General features: G+C 34.8%; 1 pseudogene; it reads right to left on the minus strand.

The window, feature by feature from the left end:
* Positions 1-15,375: 15,375 nt before the first annotated feature.
* Positions 15,376-21,587, minus strand: part of LOC140512064 (protein FAM3C pseudogene) — a 31,964-nt pseudogene continuing 25,752 nt past the window's right edge.

Genomic DNA, 21,587 nt, shown 5'->3' on the forward strand with positions numbered 1-21,587 from the left:
TCCAATTAGAGAGGCAAAGAGTTCTAATGAGATCTGTGCACCAGGAAGATCCAATTTTGCAGGATTGTAAATACGGTCCAATTTGAAACTGAAAAAAATGTCCCAACATTCAAATCCTCCTCTCCCAAAGAAAAGTCATTGATGGTTATCTATGCGTACTGAAAACCTAAAAATAAAGTTTTACTCTTATACTTCCAGCAATTTCATGATTATTTAGTGCCTACAGAATTAGGAATTTCCATGACTTAACAATTCTGTATTTTTGCATATCAGAACTGTGAGGCCAACAGTAGTCTACACTCTTTTTTTCCCCTTCCTTTTGGTATCAAGAAGCTAATGGGAAAAAAGGAAAGGAATTTTTTTTTTTTTGATAAAGTAAGCCTTGAGAGACTCACCATAACTCCATTCCATATAGACTCCTTGAATAATGAGCTCCCTTAGGAATATTAGAGAGTAAATAAAAGCAAGTGTTTCTTCCTTCATTCAGTGAAAATGGGTCAGAATTAGAAAGACTGAGTCAATATCAGAAGAATTTTCTACTGTAACAATCTTTTAGGGCTTGATTTCCAAAATGGGAAAGTTTTTTTTAAAAACTGCTGATTAATGCAGTTTGAGGACTGCAGAATTTTGAGAAAAATCACTCCTCCATGCCTCAGTTTCCTTCAGAGGGAAATAATTGTTTCCCAAGTCACAGTGTTTTTATGAGGATAAATGAGGCAATACTGTAAAATTACATTTAGCTCCTCAGTGATAAGATTACATAAATTGGAAGTAGCCTACTAAAAGGGCAAAAATATGAGATTATAGTAAAACTCAGCTTATAAAATGTAGCCTAAATTTTAAATAATTGCCCAGAAATCAGGACTTTGGACCAATTACTGGACATCCAATATATGTCATTTGAGAAAAACTGTATGGAAGCTCTTAGCAAAAGTCTTAACTTTTGCTTATTTCAAGAAACAGATAATTTAACACTAAATAAGAACCTTGTTACATTCCTCAGTGTATCACTGCTGACTGCTATAAAAAGAATTATATTAAATTGGTAGTCAGAAGCTTTCTCAAATGATAATTGGATACCAGAGTCAAAGACTTCTATTTTATTGGAAAGATCCTGCTATAGAGCCAAAAATAAAAGATGTATCTTCAAGGATGAGCCACATTTCTTTGTCCAAAATATAGGGTATTATTTTTCCCATAAAAGTTTAATCATGAAGAGTTGGGAAGCAACAAAAAAATATTCAAGGCAAAATTTTGACTTCTTTAGCTCAAAGACAACATGGGTAATGGGTTATATTTTGTAATTCATGCTGATTAAATTATGGTAAAGAGATTTTATGGAGTATACGTTTGCAAAAGATTTCATAATTTTCATTTTACCTTTTAGTAGCAGATAGTTAAAAATAATTTTTATTGATAGTCCATTAAGTATGCTGAATTTTGTTAAGATATTAAGATAAATAAATGGAAAAGGAACCAGGTGAAGACCACATGAATTAGCCAGAAATATCATTATCCTTAATATTTAACAGTAGTATGTTTCCAAATAAAATAATTTTCAGTTGTATGATTTTGAGATGAGTGCACCTTATAATTTAGAAAAGTTTCATGCTGTGACCTACAGAAGCTTACAATCCCCTCTCCTTCAAATTGATAGGAGATTAGTATCATAATTTCAAAAGCAGTGTCTGTTGTTACTGTTAGAACTAGTGCCACATTCTTCTAATACTGATATAATTTTACTAAAGATGGGGACTTTGGACTTAAACGTGATTTATGCAGAGTTTGATGAAAAGGTATTTGCAGGATTCTGGTGGGGTATGAAAAGGATTCTCCTCTCCCCACTTCATTTGACAATTGTTGTCCACAATAGAGTTTGAATCTTCATCATCATGCACACCAGCACAGATGTCCTATCTCCAGATAAAGTAATTTTCTATACTTGGAGGTCTTAAAGCAATCAATCAGGAATAACTTGCTAGTTATATTTCATTGGATATAGTAGGACACACACACACACACGTACACACACCTGATTGAAAGTGTGTATTTAAATTGATTATATATTCAAGAGGAAATTCTTTAGGTACAGATTAGGTCAGATAATTATTAATGTTCCTTCCAACTCTCAGACTGTAACTTATCATAAAAGTGAAATTTTGATGGGAAAGGGACTTTTTAAACATTTTCTGAACTGAAACATGCATATTTGTAAAAATATAAAAATTTTACTTCTTTATGTTGCTCTCCTCTTCTTCCCTCCTCCCACCAATATATGTAACCCTGGGTGACTATCTACCTTTCCCTCAGTCTAAGCTCTACGTAGAGATCAATTGAATTCTCATAGGTGAGAGAGGCAATAATTAAGTATCTTTAAAATGCTTTAGTCTGGGGAGCAGTGAGAGATAAGACCAGACATTGACAATATTGTACCACAAGAGTTTGCTGTCCCTTTTGGGGACAAAGGCCTTATTTTCTAGATACAGAAGACAACCTTATATATTCCCTTTCTCCCCTATCTATGCTTCATCCAGGAAATTTTATCAGGCTGCCAGGAGAATAAGGGAAGGAGTGAGATGGATTCAAACATACCACTATGCTGTACGGTTACTTTTAAGAAACGTGTTACAGGATAAGACATCACATCAAAATACACATTAATAGTAACATAACATAGCCTACCTTAACCCCTACTTCCTGAAGACTGGGTGGATTATGTTTTTATTCTCTCCATGATTCTCTGGCACCTTTAAAGGGACTAAAAGGTCTAAATTTTATGAGAAAGCCTCCAGACCCTACTAAGAGTGTGCTATTAATTGTAGGATGGTGGTACCCTGCATGCTAGTGAAAAAAAGCCAGGGTTAAAGAGTGGGAGGTGGGAAGGAAATATCTTCCCTCTCAGCAGCTCAGTTCATGGCATTCTTACCCTCTGCACATAGTAAGTAAGAGTTACCAAATAGAGAAGTGCTGGAAAAGAGAGCTCAGTCTCACCAATTTTAAAGACATAGGCAGCCCACCAAAGGAGCTTACTCTCACGCACATTGTAGAGGATGCAGTAGGCTCCATGTAAGGCAAACTGGGCATGTTCAAAAGGTCCCTCAAAAGCACCACTATTTTAGGAGAGCTTGGAACGTCCATGCATGACTAGGTTATAGCCGTATTGGACCTTGGCAGCATTCTTATTAAACCCCTGTTCACATCATGAATCCGAACTCCAGCATCCAAAAAAATAACTAACTTTTGAATCATATAGTCACAGAATCACTGAGGCTCAAAAATGAAAAAACAAACAAACAAACAAAAAAATCAACTCATATCTGAACCCTTCTACAGAACCCCAAGTGCTTACCCAGACTCCATTTAAATATCTGCACTGACTAGGAACTCAACTCCTCCAATGAAAGTACATGTGATTTTTGTTAGCCATAACTATAAGGTAATTTTCTCTTATGTTGACCAAAATTTGCCACCTTTTCACTTTAATCCATTCATCTGAGCTCTCTCCAGAAACAAAGAGAACAATACTTAATCAATCCTGTAAGTGACCACCAATTATTTGACAACCATCAAGTCTCCCTTGTCTTCTGTCTAGACAAAACAAATGTATTTCTTTAAATAATTCTAAGGAATGGTTTCTAAAGTCTCCTCATCAACCTTGTTGTTCTCCTTTAGACATTCTTTTCCACTTGACAATAGTCTTAATTAAAATATAGTTCCCAGAACTATACAGGACACACTAGATATCATCTAACCAGGACAAGAATATAGTAGAAATATCACCTAAATCATTTTCTGAATTATGGTTCTATTCATGTAGACTAAGATGACTTGATTTTTTTCAGCTGACACATACACTTCTGACCCTTATTAATCTTTCAGACAACTAAACATTTAGGTGAACTGCTTTCCAACCAAATCTCTTTCACTGCTAACTCATGCAGTCAAATTTTATAGCCTAAGTGCAAGATGGGGCACTGATTAAGTTCCTTCTTGTCAGGTTCTTCCCTCTGTCCCAGTCTGTTGAAGTCTTTTTGGATCTTGATTCTGACATCCGCTTTATTAGAAATCTCTCCAAGCTTGTCTACTGCATATTTGATAAGCATGCCAGCTAGGTTTTACCCAATTTATTGACAAAAATGGTTGAACAAAAGTGGGCCAACAAAATATTTCTAAGAAGAGAACAGAATGTTTCATTTTGGGATGACACTGATCCATCAAGAAAACACTCTTTGATTCTAATCATTCAAACAGTTCTTCACCTGTCTAACCTCACTATCATCCACATTTTGTCAACTTATTCAAATAGGATACCATAAGAAACTAGAAATAGCTTGCTAAACCTGAGATATGCTATTTTCACCACATTCCTCTGATCTACTAGTCTGGTATTCCTGAGAAGAAAGAAATGATGTTAATCTGTAATATATTTTTAAACAAATTCGGTCTCCTTATCAACCTTTCCTCTTTCTAAAGGGTCATATATTATGCCTTAGAAAATAGGAATTTTTTTCATCAACTGATGTTAAAACTATTAATTTATAGTTTGAAGTATCCGCCTCCTTTCTCTTTACAAAAGAAATTATATTTCCTCATTCTCTACTATGTTCTTCCATTTAACCTGCTTTTAATGATATCAGCCATAAAATTTTGTGATAGTTCTTTAAGGCAGGGAAATTTCTGGAGTCACTGATATATTTGTACTCAGAATCATAAACATACAATGGGCGATTTAGAAGAGACATCATGAATCATCTTGCAATCTTACAACTAGGGTGAGTATTCCTTATATAGTGTTCTCAGTTTACAGATATTCTGACTAGAGATTTTCCTCCAAACTGGCATTGTTCCATCAGCTATCATTCTTTCGATATAGTTGTTCAGTTATCTATGGATACAGTTCATCCATCATTTAGTCTACAATTCATTACCTCAGTTAAATTAATATCATGAAAGTCTTTGTCAAATACCTTGCTCAAAATAAAGCCACAGCATCCCTGTGATCCCTTTATTACAACCCTGCAACCCTATCATAAAAGAAAATGGAATTAGTTTGGCATGACTTCTTTTTAGCGATCCCAAGTTGAGTCCTAACCCTAGCTTTATGTTGTTTCTAAATAGTTAAAATCTTTTAATACTCAATTATGGAAAATTCATAGGTACTGACATTAACGTTAACAGTCTAGATTTTCCTAAAATGTATGTCATTCTTTTTTTAACCAAAACAACTTTTGTCATCTCTACTCTAATGACCACTCTCAAAATTTCTAAAAGATTATCAGTGGCCCTTGAGGTAACACCTGTAAAGTTTATTTATTTTTTGCCATCTTCCACTTCCTAGACACCCTCATATTATTATCATGTGATTTATATTACGCTTTCAATGAGGATGAACATGGCACCAAGGTCAGCGATAGCACTGATGGTAAATTCTTCAACTTAAAACATTACTTCAACTTAAAATTTGGTCCAAGATCAAAGTGGAGGGAATGTCGGTGTATTATTTTCTATTTGCAGGTGATTGTGCACTCAGTGCAGCCTCTGAACCTGAGATGCAACAAAATATGTATCAATTCCCTGCTACTTTTGCTAATTTTGGTCTAATAATTAACACCAAGAGAACACAGATTCTCCATCAGCCACCACCACACCATCTAAGCATAGAACCATTGTTTATAGCAAATGGAGAAGTTTTGAATGATGTGCCTTGACCTTAGTAGTGTGCTTTCCAGGGATGTATACATTGATAATGAGGTTGATGCATGCTTTACTAGAGCTAGCTCAGTGTTTGGGAGCCTCTGAAGGAAAGTATGGGATAGAAGAGATATTAGACTGACTACCAAATTAAGAGTTTACAAAGCCGTGGTGCTGACCTCATTGTAGTATGCATGTGAGTCCTGAACAGTATTCCACTGGCTTGCCAGGGAACTGAATCACATCAATTTGAATTGTCCTAAGAAAATTCTGAAGATCACCTGGCAGAATAAGATATCAGATAATGAGGTCCTTACTCAAACTAAACTGCTAAGCATTCACACTCTGCTTCAGAGAGCACAAATCTGATGGGTTGGCTATGTCATTTCAATGCAAAATGTACACTTTCCAAAAACACTGTTTCATGGAGAACTCACACAAGGCAAGCGATCACGTGGTGGTCAGAAGAAATGGTGCAAGGACACTCTTAAGGTCTTGGAATTGATTGTGAGGTGGGAAACACTGGCACAGAACCACTCCGCAAGCCGTGTCTACATCAATGAAGATGCTGTGCTTTATGAGCAAAGCAGAACTGAAATAACTCAAAGGAAATGCAGAATGCACAAATTTAGGGTATCCAGCCCAAATATTCACATAGACTATTTGTGCCTGACCTGTGGTAGAGCATTCTGAGCTTATATTGGTCTGACAGACACAGTCAGACACATTGAAACTTGACTCTAGCACAGTGATGTCATTTTGGTCCTCTTCAAGAATGAAGGACAACAACCAACCATTATATGATTTATCATAGCATGGAGATATGGATTCATTTTAAGTTTCTAGAAACTTTTTACCTGTTTTGCACATAAATTTCTTTTATGCTTATTCTGCCCAATTTGAATTCATGAAGAAATTTCTTAACATTTTCTATAATAATATTTGAGAAAGAGAATACATTTATATATATCATAATAAAATCAAGTAACAGATTGATAGTTAAAACATACAGATGTCTTTTCCATCCAACACATAACCACATTATGAATATACTCTAAGAATTGTGAATGTACTCTATGAAAATTTTCATATTTTTGTTTCTGACAAGAATTATGAATTTTTTTACTGGGAGGAAACCCTGCAATGAAAAATCCTATTGCTAATTCATATCCTTAACTTATCTATAACTTAGAAAACTGTCCAAGGTATTGAGATCTTAAGTACCTTGCCTGTAGGTATTCTAATCCAGGTTTCCTGACCCCAACATTGGCCTTCTGTCAACTAAGACAATGCTTTTCCTAGAAATTTGATTTTAAATACTAGGTGGAATTTAGAACATCAAGTTGAACATTTTTCCAAAAGAAAGGCCTGGATAGAAAGCCTTTAATAGAACCAGATTTGCAGGTGGTATTACAAAGCTCAAAGTCATAGGTTCTGGATTTTAGAACAAGATGGTTGCCAGGTATTTATTTTTCCTCTTTAAATATCTCCTCTGTTATTTGTTCCAACTTGAGTATGAATTTCTGTCTACCATCCCAAACTTGTTTGTTTGAATTCAGTTTTATTGTTAATTGTTTAATGTTGGATTCATTTGATTTGAGAGTGGAGAAGCAATATTAACTTGTTTTCTGTTTGCTTTTTCATTTGGTTCATATAAAATTAAGTCACCAATTTGTTCCCTTAAAAAATATTTTCTCTTTGAGGACAACCTGAGAGAACACATTTGAGTTCCAGTAACCTTGCATTGCCCTTAGATACAGATTCCACTTGGCTCAAATTTTATTAGATTACTTTATGAATTGTCTATTCATTCGTCTGTTTTCTCTCAAACATGCACCTTTGCTTGACCATACCACATGTTAAATTTTAATTTTAATTAAAACATTTTACCAGAAGGTACCTGATTAAATGCTAATCAAACTAAAACAAAAAAGGAAATGTTTGTTTGCTCACAGTAGGAGATACCAAGTAACGCCAAATATGTTAAATTCATCTTGGATTTAAGCCTATAAATACATGTGAAGGTTGCCTTCCTCAATGACGCTCTTCAGTCTCTGTCTCTTTCACTCTATCTCTGCCTTTCCCCTTTTTCTTGCTTCTTTCCCTCCTTTTTTCCTTCCTTTCTCCCTCACTTTCTCCCTCCCTGACTCCCTTCCTTCCTTCCTTTCTTCCTACCTCCCTCCCTTCTTTCTTTCCATAACAGCATTTATGTGAGGAGCCTTATGTTTCATAATATATGGAATTTTGTTCGAACACCTTTTAAACACATTGCTATACATTTTATTGTAACAAAAATATACATTGATGCTCACACTCTTTATCTCTTAATTGCTTTAAGTGTGTTCTTCTCACTAAGTTTTCACTTTAGGATGTCAGCTAGTCTCAACATAGTAATTAAGGTTCAGCTAGCTCCTTGATAGCCTTGTGCTCAGCATCTTTTACCTGGAGACAACCAAGGTAATTTCATGTTTTGCCTTCATCCATTGGTTAAATTTGAAGTCTGAATTCAAGTTGAACTTCTTTGTTCTCAATGTTGCAAGGCAGGTGGAAAAATTGGAAAGCTATTCACTCTTGGTGGAGTTGTGAAATGATCCAACAATTCTGGAGAGCAATTTGAAACGATGCCCAAAGAGCTATAAAACTGTGCAAACTTTATGATCCAGCAATACCACTCTTAGGCCTATATTCCAAAGAGATTCTTAAAAAGTGGAAAAGAACTTATATGGACAAAATATCTGTAGCAGTTCTTTTGTAAGGGCAAAGATTTGGACAGGGAGAGCATGCCCATCATATGAGAAATGTCCAAAGAAGTTGTGTTATATTATTGTGATGAAATATTATTTTGGTATAAGAAATAACAAGTAATATGGTTTCAGGGGAAAAAGAATCTTGAGAAGACATATAAACTCATTAAAAGTGAAGTGAAGGGAACCAGGACAACATTATGTGCAGTAACAGTTGTATTAAACAATGATAAGGTATGAAAGATTTAGCTAGTCTCAGGAATACAATGATCTAAGACAATTCCAAAGAATTTATGATGAAAAATGCTACCTACCTCCAGAGAAAGGACTGATGGTTTCTGAATGCAGATAAAAGCATACTACAAGACAAATTAACTCTTTATTTTTCCTTTCCTTTTGGTCGTTCCCCTCACAAAATGGCTTACTAATTATATTATTATTCGATTAAAACATTGCCAGGCCTAGAGGCCTGTGGGCTACCCGAGTCTTCTTACCTCACCTCTCGAGGTCTTCGGCTGGCCAAGCCAGATGCTCGTATGAGAGAAAGGACGTTCCAGAGTCGAACAAGGGTTGAGCTTTATTCAGGGTCCTGGTTACAAGTGCAGGGGATTTCTTCCTTAGGAGGGAGCGAAGAATCTCCCAAGGAGGCAAAGATCTTACAATAAGAGATTAGAAATAGAAGTGTAAGTGGGGAGAGAGGGGGAGGGAAGAGTGGAGAGAGGAAAAGCGAAGCCTTCTGTCCTGTCCGCTCCGCGCCCCTCCACCCAAGAGAACTTTCAGGCTTTCCTGACTCCAATTAAGCTCTCCAGCCGCATAGTTTGCATCTGAATACCGTGCCTGTTAGGTAACGATGGGTGTGCCCAGATCTGGGACAATCTCGAGGGCAGGGAGAGCTCTCTCCCATCACGTTTCTCACGGGAAGAGGCGGAAATACACAAGATAGCTTGGTTCACCTCTATTCCCAGTCATTTCCTGGGGGCCCTCGTGAGAACTCCAAGATTTAGAAGTTCCCACCTTTACCCGCCCGAGACTGTCCACATGGAATTGAGCTTCCATCCCCAGCAAAACATTTTACCAGAAGGTACCTGATTAAATGTTAATCAAACTAAAAAAAAAAAAGAGAGAGAAATGTCTATGTTTGTTCATGGTGGAGAATACCAAGTAACTCCAAGTATTTTAAATTCATCTTGGATTTAAGCCCATAAATACATGTGAGGGTTGTTTTCTTCAATGACCCTTTTCAATCGTTATCTCTTATTCTCTGCATTTTGCATGACTGCACATGATCTATATTAAGTTGTTTGCCTTTTCAATGAGGGGAAAAGGTTTGGAGAGGGAAAAGAAATTAGAGAGGGTGGGAGAAAGAGGAGAGAGGGAGGGAGAGAGAGAGGAACAGAGAGACAGAGACAGAGATAGAGACAGAGACAGATACAGAGAGAGACAGAGATGAAGAAACAGAGAGTAAATAATTTTACAGATGAAATAAACAGAGATTATAAAATTATAAAGTGACTTGCCTAGGTTGATACACTAATTATTATCTATGATAGGAAATGAACTCTGATCTTCCTTTTCTATGTGGATATCAATTACACTAGGGTACTTAGTATGCTTGGATTGATTTTATATATTTATATGACAAAGTCATGAGTGCAGAACTGAGTCAAAGTCTTTGTAATAATTAATAAATGTTATTCAAATGCTATAACTGTTTTCACTGGCTTATTTAATAATTGATTAATCAATGATAAATTGATTTTTATGCTGCTAAAACTTTTTTGAAACATGCTTTATTCTTTTTTCTAAGTTACCATAGAATTTTTTATGCTTTTATAGACCATTTAAATATTTCAGTCTTAATGTTTTACTAAAATAATATTAATTTTCTATGTTTGAAGGGTCAATGAAATGGTCACATTTAGCAATCAATGTGCAATTCATTCATTTAAAAAATATGGAATCATTATCACCTTAGAAATTTGATCAAATGCTATGTTAATAACTAATACAAAATTATAAAAGTATAATTAATTAATATAACTAATATGAAATTAATTAATATAAATTGATTAAGTGCTTTAATGTTTTCTAGTTTTGTGGAGATATTAGAATTTTGGTCACCTTCCATGATATAACTGTTATTTTATCAATATTTCCTTAACTTATTATTTCCCATTTGATCCAACATGTGCTTTCATTGCATTGGATTTCCTTTGATCATATAAAGAACAAGAGATTTTCCACATTTTTAGAGGTTCTATCTCTTCTATTTTCTTCCTCCCTTTCCTCTTTCTTTCTTCTCATGTGCTTACCTCTCTTCCCCTGCTCCTCCCTCCTTCTTATTTCTTTTTATTTCTGCTTCTTACATTACATCTGCCTATGGTAGAAAAAATAATGAAGACCTTACAGTACTTTAACCTGGTTTTGTGGGCATATATTTAGAGTGGAAAAGATCTTAGGTGCCACCTAGTTCCAACTCCTTATTCTCAGAGGCCCTTGTCGAAGGCTAAACAAGTAAGAAGTATCAGAATTTAGATACACACACACATGTATATATGTATATATATAATCTTTTCTTAGTATCATACTCTCTCAAATGTTCCTTTAGTTGGTCCCACAGGGAATTCAGACCAAGAGCCAATAAAGCTTATTAAGAAGTTTTCTTGACCTGCTCATGGTTAAATACATGATCACGTCTAAGATTTCCTAACCATTTAACCTTATTGATAGTCTTGGAAATGAGGTAATATAGTCACATTGAATTAAGGTAGAAGGAATGACCTGGAATAGATCTTTGTTATCATTCCTACCCAGCCATATAGGACCAACAGCAAATCAATTAATCTCCCTAAGCATCATTTTCTTCGTCTTGGAAATGTATATAATAATTCTTTCTTTCCCAATGTATAGTGTTACATGAAAAAATGTAAATTCTAAAATGATATAAATGTAATTTATCATTATTTTATAGATAAGGGGACTAGAACCCTGTGAAATGGTTTATTCAGAAAAACAGTCATAGAATTTAGAGTTGGAAGATACCTAAGAAATCATCTAATCCTACCCTCTTCCAAATCCATGTTATGATTCCCTAGAGTCCTTGTCAAAGCACAAGAAGTTGGAGCCCTGAGGTATGCTGGCAAAAAGCAGCTATAGTTGTTCTTCATCTGACTTCCTGGTTGACATATTTATTCTAGATCCTCCCTGATCCTAATGGTACACAAACTGTAGAAAAGTAAATATGTTCTTGGTCTTTTACAGTACAACTGACACTCAGTATTAAGAATATAGTCCCTCGGATAAACTATTCACATACAGAAAACCAAGTCACTCACCAGACTTTGCAAGCATATTCTCTTACATTAAATGAATTGCCTTGAAATATGAAGTAGAAGAGTAAATAGGTTCTGAACCATGTCTCATGTCTGTTTAGCTATATTGACAAGGGTTACCAATGGCTAGATGTTCAATTCATCAATGAGAAACTCAAAGATTAGAATTATTAATTTTACTTTTAAATTACCTGCATGAAGCAGCTCATCTATACATCAACACAGACCTCTTTGTGTCCAATTACTTCCTCTTAACTCTGCCTCCTCATCCAATAAAAGACATACCATATATTTGTAAAATGTATATTAATATGTCCCTCCCCCTGTCAAATTAAAAGAAAAAAAACAATCCATAGATATAGAGCTTGAGGATATTTTTTACATTAGTCATGTCTGGAAATGTATGTTCCATTCTGTATTTCTAGTCCACCATCTGCCAGGAGGTATGTGACTTGTTTAATTTTTGTTTTCTTGGATTGTGGTTTATTATTATATTGGTCAGAATTTCAAAATCTTTCAAAGTTACTTTTCTGTATTTCTTTTATCATTGCATATATTAGTTCTGCTTACTTCAGTCTTCGTCAGTTCATAGAAGTCTCCCCATTTTCCTCCCAAACCATTCATTTCATCATTTCTTGTGGCACAATAATAATCCATCACATTAATATATCAAAGTTTGTTCAACCATTCTTCCATAGTAGGGCACCACTTTAGTTTTTCTTTTTTTAGCTACCATGAAAATGCTGCTAGAAATATAGGTCTTTTTTTACTTTTCTTTGATTTCTTTGGCAGTATAGGTCCAGTAATGGTATAGCTGGGTCAAAGGGTATGCCACTCCTTTTATTGTACTCTGTGGTTTTGTTTCATTTCTTTAAAAATGATTAAGAAAATACAATGAGAAAGGGGATGTGGAAGATGTGTTGGGATGAGTAAAACAGTATGTTCAAATGGAAAATAAATATTGTTCCCCATCAAAAGGTGGTCTGTAACTAGTTTTCTTATAAATTAAAATGAATGTATTATTTCTAGAGTTCCTATTTGTTCTGGGCTTTTAAAATTCTGACACTTGGCATTCCCTAATAGGTTTAATTTAAGAAGTCAGCCCAAAAGAGGCATATTACTTTCACTCAGATACTATGCATGAGAAAAGAGAAAATCTTGGATTGTCTAGGATAATCTCAAAGGTCCATTTCAGATCTAAATCTTAGGATCTTTTGACTTCAACATCTATTAGAGTTGTCTCCATCTCTGCTAAGAAGAAGTATAATATACAAATTCCTTATTTGTCTTGATGCTAATTACATTCTTCAAAGAGTAGAAAAAACAAGGAAGGGAATTTCTCCTATTCTGCATTTCATTTTGACAAATTGACAGAAATAGGTTGCTGTCCTGGAAATGACAGGTTTCTGGGAGTCAGTGATCTTCTTACTATTTTAGAGCTCTTAAAAGATGAGGGAAAGCTGACTATAGTCTGACAAGCTTCATATCTTTTGGTAGAGTAGTTTAGATAAAGAATAGGTAGGGAGCCATTGCCTGAAAATCTACAGCAGAAATTAGATCCAGAGGGATGGGAAACATTCAGATTCAGTTGACATGAAGGTGAAAAAATCTGATGAAAAATATTGAAAGAGACATCAAAAGCGAACAAATGAAATGAAGAAGCAAAGTACAGAACAATCAAAATTTTCAAAAAACATGAACAGGAAGAGGAAACAAGGGCAATTAACTGAGCATGAATATGAGGGAGTTGCTTACTAATAGAAATGCAAAAAGTGAGGATAAGCTGATGATTCTTTATACTGAGAAGTATAGGTTAAAAAAAATTAAGAGAGAATTGAAACCTATGATAAATAAAGAGATGGATAACAGAGTACTCATTTGACCTAAATGAATACATTTTGCCAGACCCAGATAAAATGAACTGTAAGACACAAAAACATTGATGGTTGCAATTGCTGAGCCACTGTTGGCAACTTGAAAAATGTGGAAAAAGAGAGAGAAGGGTAAATATTCTATTTTTAAAGGTAAGTTTCCCCAAACCATAGGCTAGATCATTTTAATTCTTTTCATAATTCCAATTCTACAATATATTATTTTTTGGTTCTCTGATTTCTTCTTCATGGATAACTTTTAAAAAAAATAATTTACTTTTACACTTTTCCAATTGATTTCCAAATTCTTTACCCCTCCCAGTGCTCCCTCAGCTGCTCAGAAGGCAAATAAAATGATATGAATTACACTTATAATATCATGAAAAACATTTTCATATTAGTCAAATCACAAAAAAAGTAAAGTGAGAAAAATATACTTCAATTTGCACTGAGTACATCGATTCTCTCTCTGGAGGGAGATAGTATTTTTTGCGCTGTAAGACCTTTGAAATTATCTTGAATCATTGTATTGATAAGAGCAGACGTATTTCACCATTGATCATCATTACATCATTGCTTTGGCTGTGCACAGTGCTCTCTGTGCTCTTTTCATTTCACTTTACATCAGTTCATATAGGTCATTATGCTTTTCTGTTTGTTTTTGTTTTGTTTTTGTTTTTTTTTCCCCAGAAACTAATCCCCTTGTCACTTTTCATATCACAATAGTGCTCCATCATAATCATATGGCACAACTTGATCAGCCATTCTGCAATTGATGAGTGTCTTCTAAATTTCCAATTCTTGGAAACCTTTATTTTTGTTCATATAGGTCTTTTTCATTTTCCTTTGATTTTCTTTGGAGACAAAGACCTAATAGTGATATTGCTGGGTCAAAAATATGCACAGTTTTTCTTTTAATTTTAAAAATCTTTTTATTTCTATGACCATGCTGCTAAACTATATGAAGGTCATTCTTTAAATGGCTGCTACAAAGTTAATTTACTTGTATCATAAATACAAATTATTTCAAGTTGAATTTCAAATCTTATACATTTACACATTTCTTTTATCACCTTTTTTTATACAAAAAAGATTTTCATGCTTTTTTGCAAACCTGATCTAAATTTCTATATCAAACATTCTAATTCTACATCTTAAAGTTTTATTGGTCAGAAGTCTCCGTGGGATGTGAGGAAATAAGGAGGAGAAATAAATGAGGTAGAGTAGGAAGGGTATCAACTATTAGGCAGCAAAGCAAAATTCTGAAATATATACAACTAATCAAATACTTCTTTATTAAATACTGACTACTGCCTTTAAAAGGGCAGTATATTAAAAAAAATTAGCTCCCCTACTCACCCCAACAAAACTCTTTATTTTTCACAATGGCCACGTTCTTATAAAAACTGTATCTTTACACTAGTATAACAGTTTTCATAATTTCTTCACAATGTGTGCTTAAAGACATTTCTACATCTTAAAGATGCGTTTCATAATGCAATCTAAATACCATGCTTTTAGAGTGACAGTACCTTAGAAAAGGTTTCTTATGGTGGACCTATTTACAAAGTTTACTCTTTAGGTTAGCAATAAATAATCCTGATTGGGAAGAGTGTATACTCATGCATAACTGACAAGATGGACATATAGTCTCAAAACATTTCCATAGTAGTATCTTCTTCATAGAACTCCCATCAATGGCAGAAAGAGAATTTTCTCTAACATTCTTTATGTTGTTCAGTCTTGCTTTTGGGGAGTACATCCTTTCATTTCTACAACTTCTGTCCATTCTTCATATTTGTTTGTGTCCTTGTTATTCTTTATGTGCTGTTCAAAGGGGCTTTTTGTCTTGATGTCTTTTCTACCAGAGAAGACCCAGTTGTCTCTAAAATCAAGGTTAGCTATAGCTGTACTTCCCAAGGAAGCAATCAGTAATCTTGCCTCATTATTGAGTTTGGTTCCTCCATTGCCATACGTTCCCATTAAAACTACAATGCCATGCAGAATAGACTTAAGGAAGTCAACAAATGGTGCCACATCTCCTCCCCACATATCAAAGTATTCAGTGCGTAATGCTTCTCATGTTTTTCCATTTACCAATGCAACATTGGTTCCCCTTCCAACATTATTCTTTACACCACTCATTAAAATATTGTCTTCTACATAGATTTTGGGACCAATATTAGCTACTCCACTTGCCATTTTGAAGGGAAAATGTTTTTCTGGACAAACTTTTGAAATTCTACATTTATATCTGGGATATTTTGTATAAGTTATCTGTAGTGCTGACTTGCAAATAAATTTCCTAAATTTGAATCTAGCTTTTTTCAAATACTTGAAATATAACATAAAAAATGTCAGTAGAAATACTGCTACAGCAACCACCAACTTTACAGCACCTGCCATTCTCAGTTTGCACTGTTCAGTCTATGGCATATTTTATTAAATAAGTATCCTCCTTCCTTAACAACAAGATGCTGACCAGGAGAGTGTCCTTCAACCTTAGTGAGGGCTGGCTGCCAGTCCAGGGATAAGTGGGTTCTCTAAGTAAGTACCCCCAGTGGCAGTATGAAGATGCAGTCTGAATAGAGGACTTGGGGTGATTCATTCAAGTTCAATATCAAGGACTTGGCTTGGGGGAGGGAGTTTGGAGTTGGGTGGAGGGGGTGACCTTGCTGTGACCTGGTTTGGCATGGGGAGAAATGAGCATGGAGGAAGAGTTTGGGGAGTTCCAACTGGGAAAGGAGAATCACAAAAAGTATGCAGAGTTTTATAGCACTTTGGGTGTAGTTCTGAATTGTCCTCCAAAATGGCTGGACCTCTGTATCATTAAAGGCATAGTTTTTTCTCCTTGGAAAGGAGAAGAGAGGCTATTAAGAGGTAACATGAGTTGGTTGACCAATAAAAGGTCATAACAGCTACGCTTATTTTATTTTATCATAGGATTTTTAAACAGTTAAATCAGGGATATTATGAAGGCATGATAGGCCTAAATATCTGACAGAATCTCTCATGAGAGTTATGTTTGTTGTTTTTTTTTAAATAAGATGTAAAGAAGAGATTGCCTAGATGGGGCACTGTATTTAGGGTTATGATTGTAGTCAGGAAGACCTGAATTCAAATCCTGCTTCAGAATTTTAGTAGTTGAATGATTCTGGAAAGTGACATTCTCAGCTTCAGCTGCTCACTTATAAAATGAGGATGTTGAACTTGATGACTTCTAATGCCCCTTCAGCTCTAAAACTACAATTTTATCATCCTCAGGGTCTAGCAAAAGCAGAGATATCATTAACTTGTTTGGCTGATACAACCTGCACATATACTATAAAGAAAGAAGCTTTAGATCCTTCTCCTGCTCTGATGCCATATGGCCTCTGAGAAGTTAGCCTTGGATCTTTACCATTTTCCCATTATTGTTTTTTTTTCCATTTTAGGAAGATAGCACTCAGGGGGTTTCTTTGGTATAACAGATTTCCAGAATGTGGGTTCAAAAATCAGTGAAGCATTGATGTCCCAAGAAATAAAAGTAATCTCCAGGATTTTCCTCTGGAACCCTAACTCATCAGGCAGAATTGACAACTTTTAACATGAATTTGATGAGACTAATGCTAGGAAATGAACTAAGTTTTGAACCTCCTTCCAAGAGATAGGGGAGTGTTTGTGTTTTTGTTCTTGTTATACTTTACAGTAAATACTATTTATAAAATCTACCAGATATTAAGAGGTTAAATGAAATTCTGATGTTTGTTATGGGTCTCTAACAATGGGGAAAATCTGGTAAGTGAAGACTCATATTTCCATGATTCTTAGAATCATGTCTCCCAAAGAGTGGAACCAGAATATGTATCCTCTACTAGGTGGGCTAGATGATAATACACTTAGGTACATTTAAAATTGGAATACTTGATCTGTAGAGATGGAATTAAGAGATCTATCAATTCAAAGGAAGGACTTTAATGAAATACTCCAGGGATCTATTTATACCTTTCTTTCTTCCATTCAATATTTTCATACAATTTGTTTATTTTTAAAGTTCATTATATATTTTTTTGAAATTTGAAATATGTTCTCTTCTTCCCCCTCCCTCTCCCATTGAGCAGGTAAGTGATTTGATGTTCAACACTTTTAAAGATCATTAACTCAGATGAAGACATAGGTGCAATACTTATGGAATCATAAGGTGGCACAAAGTTAAGAGTGATAACAAACATATTAAGCATAGAGTCAGAAAGATTTTGAGAGGAACAGAATTTGCCAAATTTAATAAATCAAAATATATTTCAAAGGATTGTGATTTCATTGCATGAGAACCACTCCTACATACAGGATGAAACCATTCTATAATCAGTCTTAGCTATTTGTCTGAACATCAGAGAGTTTAAGTGATTTACCCATGATCACATGGATGATATGTCAGAGGTGGAAACTTAACAAAGGATTCCCATATTACAAATCCACTTTGTCATACTGTCTCCATACAATTGCAATTTAATAAAATTTGTGTTCAAAATATGAATTGAAATATTTTATGACAGGGGAAATGTAACAACAAGAAACTTGTAATGGATTCTTGTTAGTGCAATTTGGTTCATTCATGCCAAAGGGGTGTCAAAAGATAAAATATGATTTTTGGTTATAACAGTAGAGACATAATGTTCCAAACACTGAAGGTGACAGCCTCCTTGTATTCTGCCTTGGTCAGACAATATCTAAAGTATGATTAGGTTTGGTTACTAAATTGTAGAAATGTGGCATTGATAAGTTAAAGGAGGATCATAAGAAGAATCTTATGTTGAAGAAAAGAAGACTTGAAGACATAAGTGGGGAAGCAGCCTTCAAGAAGTTAAGGATAAAACATTTTAAAGAGATGAAGCTAGAGGGGGCTCTGAGAATACAATATGGATAATTTGTTGGTAGCTTTAGAAAAGAGGAATTATTAGCAACAATTTGTTCAATATGAGATCAACCTACCTAACATTGACCATGGTGCTGAAGTAGAATACCCTGTCTCAGTGAGTTCATCAGTAGCCCAGAGATGTGGTTGAATATTTGGTATTCAGAAATGATTAAGGTAGATGACCTCTTCAAATTCTGAGAATATGATTCTGGGTAGATGTCGTCAAACATGGAGTAGGTACTGCTAATGTGTGCATATAACAAATGTTTAATGTCACCATTAGATCTGTCTTAAAAAGATTTTTTTCGAAAGGAAAAAGATACACACACACACACACACACACACACACACACATATATATATATATATGTATATATATATATATATATAATATTTATAGAAGCTTCTAATGGTGGCAAAGAATTGTAAATTGAGAGGGGATATCCATCAATTGGGGAATGGCTAAACAAGTTGTTGTGTGTGATTGTGATGGAATACTTTAAGCTATAAGAAATAAGAAGCAGGGATGTTCTCAGAAAAACATAGAAAGACTTACATGAACTGATGCAAAGTGAAATGAGCAGAATCAAGAGAACATTGCACACAATAACAGCAATATTGTATAATGATCTACGGTGAATAACTTACTGATGTTCAGCAGTACAATGATCCAAGATAACTATGAATGACTTATGATGAAAGGTATTGTCTATCTCCAGAGAAAGAAATGACAGAGCCTGAATGCAGAGTGAAGATACATTTTTTTTTACTTTCTTTTTCGTGTGTGTGTGTGTGTGTGTGTGTGTGTATGTGTGTGTGTGTGTTTTTTTTTAGTTGGGGAGTTTCTGACTTACATGGACTTTTGTTTCACATGACTACATATGTATAATCGATGTCAAATTGTTTGCCTTCTCAATGAAGTGGGAACAGCAGGGAGAAAATTTGGAGTTGAAAATTTGAAAAAAATGTTAAAATTGTTTTTACATGTAATTGAGAAAAATAAATGTTAAATTTAAAAAATAGCTGACACAAAACAGAATTAAAGCCAAATATAGTCAATTGATTTTTTAAAAATTAAAACATAAATAATAGAATTAGGATTCATTTATATCTAATAAATGAATATGACACACAATTTAGAAAAACGAAGCATAAAGAGATAATGAACCCTGGATCCAAGAAGCCTTCCTATACTAAATTCCCATTGTAGTTAATCTAATTTAAAACTAATCTAATTTTGATCTCCTTTAATGTTCTTATTTTGGAGTCTATTGGGGTCACAAAGAAAGTAAGTGTCAAGTGTCTGAAGCTTAATTTGAACTCAGGTCCTCCAAACTCCAGGGTTGGTGTTCTCTTCACTGCTGCTTTCAGTGTTCTTTAGGGAGACTCTCTCACTTTATTTCATTTAAGATGCATTGTGTATTGATTATGCCTCTAGCCCTCAGGTAGTTATGACTTCCTGATGAGTCCCTTGCTGGTTTTCTGCTTTTAGTACTTTAACAAGCTTCTTAATGGCAGAGAATGCTTAGATCTGTCTGACTCTTGGGATGAAACTCCCTAGCCTAACTCAAGAAAGACCTTAAACTTCTTTTTCTTATGTTCACACTCTTTCTTTATCATGCCTTTCATTGTTCAGAAACAAAAGAGAACGTAGAAAAGTGTCTTAAATGACTCTATCCTTGGTCCACTCATAACTACCCCCATGAGATCACTGTTTTTGTTTTAATCTTATTGAGAGTCAGACATATTATGAATTTGAATGGAGGATAGAGAGAGCAGAGAGTGGTGATGGAGAGACAAGTTAGGATATTATTGCAGTATTCTAGGGAAGAGGTGATAAGAATCTAAAGTAGAGTGGTATTTACATGCTTATAAAGAAAAGGACAAATGTCAGAGATTTTCTAAAAGAGGAATCGGGTAGACCTGACCTCTGGTGCAACACAGAATGTGAAAAAGAATAAGTTGAGGACTCTAAGGTTACAAAGCTAGGGGAGTAGAAGAATAGTGGTATTCTCTACAAAAAAATAGTGGAGTTACATAGAACTATGGGCTTTAAAGGAAATAAAGAATTTGTTTTGGGTATGTTCAGTTTGAATTATCTATAGAATTTGGAACTACCCCCCAGAGTTTGAGCCTCTTTTGCCCTTGATATCCAACCATTCCTGTGACCTTCTCAATGTAGAATATTCTTCTGGTAGGCTGACTCAAGCCTTCTTTTGGTAAGTTTTTTCTGGGCCCTGATTTTGTATCAGGGCTCAGCCTAGCCAGGTTGCATTCCTCTTCCAGATTTGTTCTTATTTTTTGGACAATTCCTTAGTTGCTGTTTCATTCTAGAACTTCCTTTAGCATCTGGATCTTCCTTGTCCTTAAGTATTTGAAAATGCTTATGACATTCTCCTGGAATATCCTTCTTACAAGGCAGGTCTCCTCTTTATTGGGTAAGTTCTTTCTTTGGTCTCCATTTGTGGAGGGATCTATATCATCAAACATTTATTTACCCCTTTATTTGCTTCTGACTTTCTGAACTTCAAAACCACACCATAACAATGGATACCTTAATTTTTGTTGTTCCTTTACATCCTTTTTCATTATTTTATTTCTCTATTAGAATATGAAATGCTTTAGGGCAGAAATTTTCTTTTTCCTTGTGTTTATGTAGAGATTATGTAGAGATTTTACAGATCCCCAAAGTATACCGTACTCTTGACAAACGACCCAAAAGTCAAGTAACTAGTTGGGAAAATGCCCCCAAAAAGGGAAAAAAAAATGACTAGAGAAGGTCGTTTTCTTGGTGAACAGATATCTTCTCCCATCCATTTGGATGAGGAAAAACAATGCTTACCATCAGGGAAAGACATAAAAGTTAAGGTTTCTGTATCCCAAACATCCAAAATAAATATTCAATGGTCTCAGGTCACAGAAGAGCTCAAAAAGAATTTTGAAAATCAAGTAAGAGAAGTGGAGGAAAAATTGGGAAGAGAAATGAGAGAGATGCAAAAAAAGCATGACAAGCAAGTCAACAATTTGCTAAAGGAGACCCAAAAAATGCTGA

This window comes from Notamacropus eugenii, chromosome 6 (genome assembly GCF_028372415.1).
Source record: "Notamacropus eugenii isolate mMacEug1 chromosome 6, mMacEug1.pri_v2, whole genome shotgun sequence".
Taxonomy (NCBI): domain Eukaryota; kingdom Metazoa; phylum Chordata; class Mammalia; order Diprotodontia; family Macropodidae; genus Notamacropus; species Notamacropus eugenii.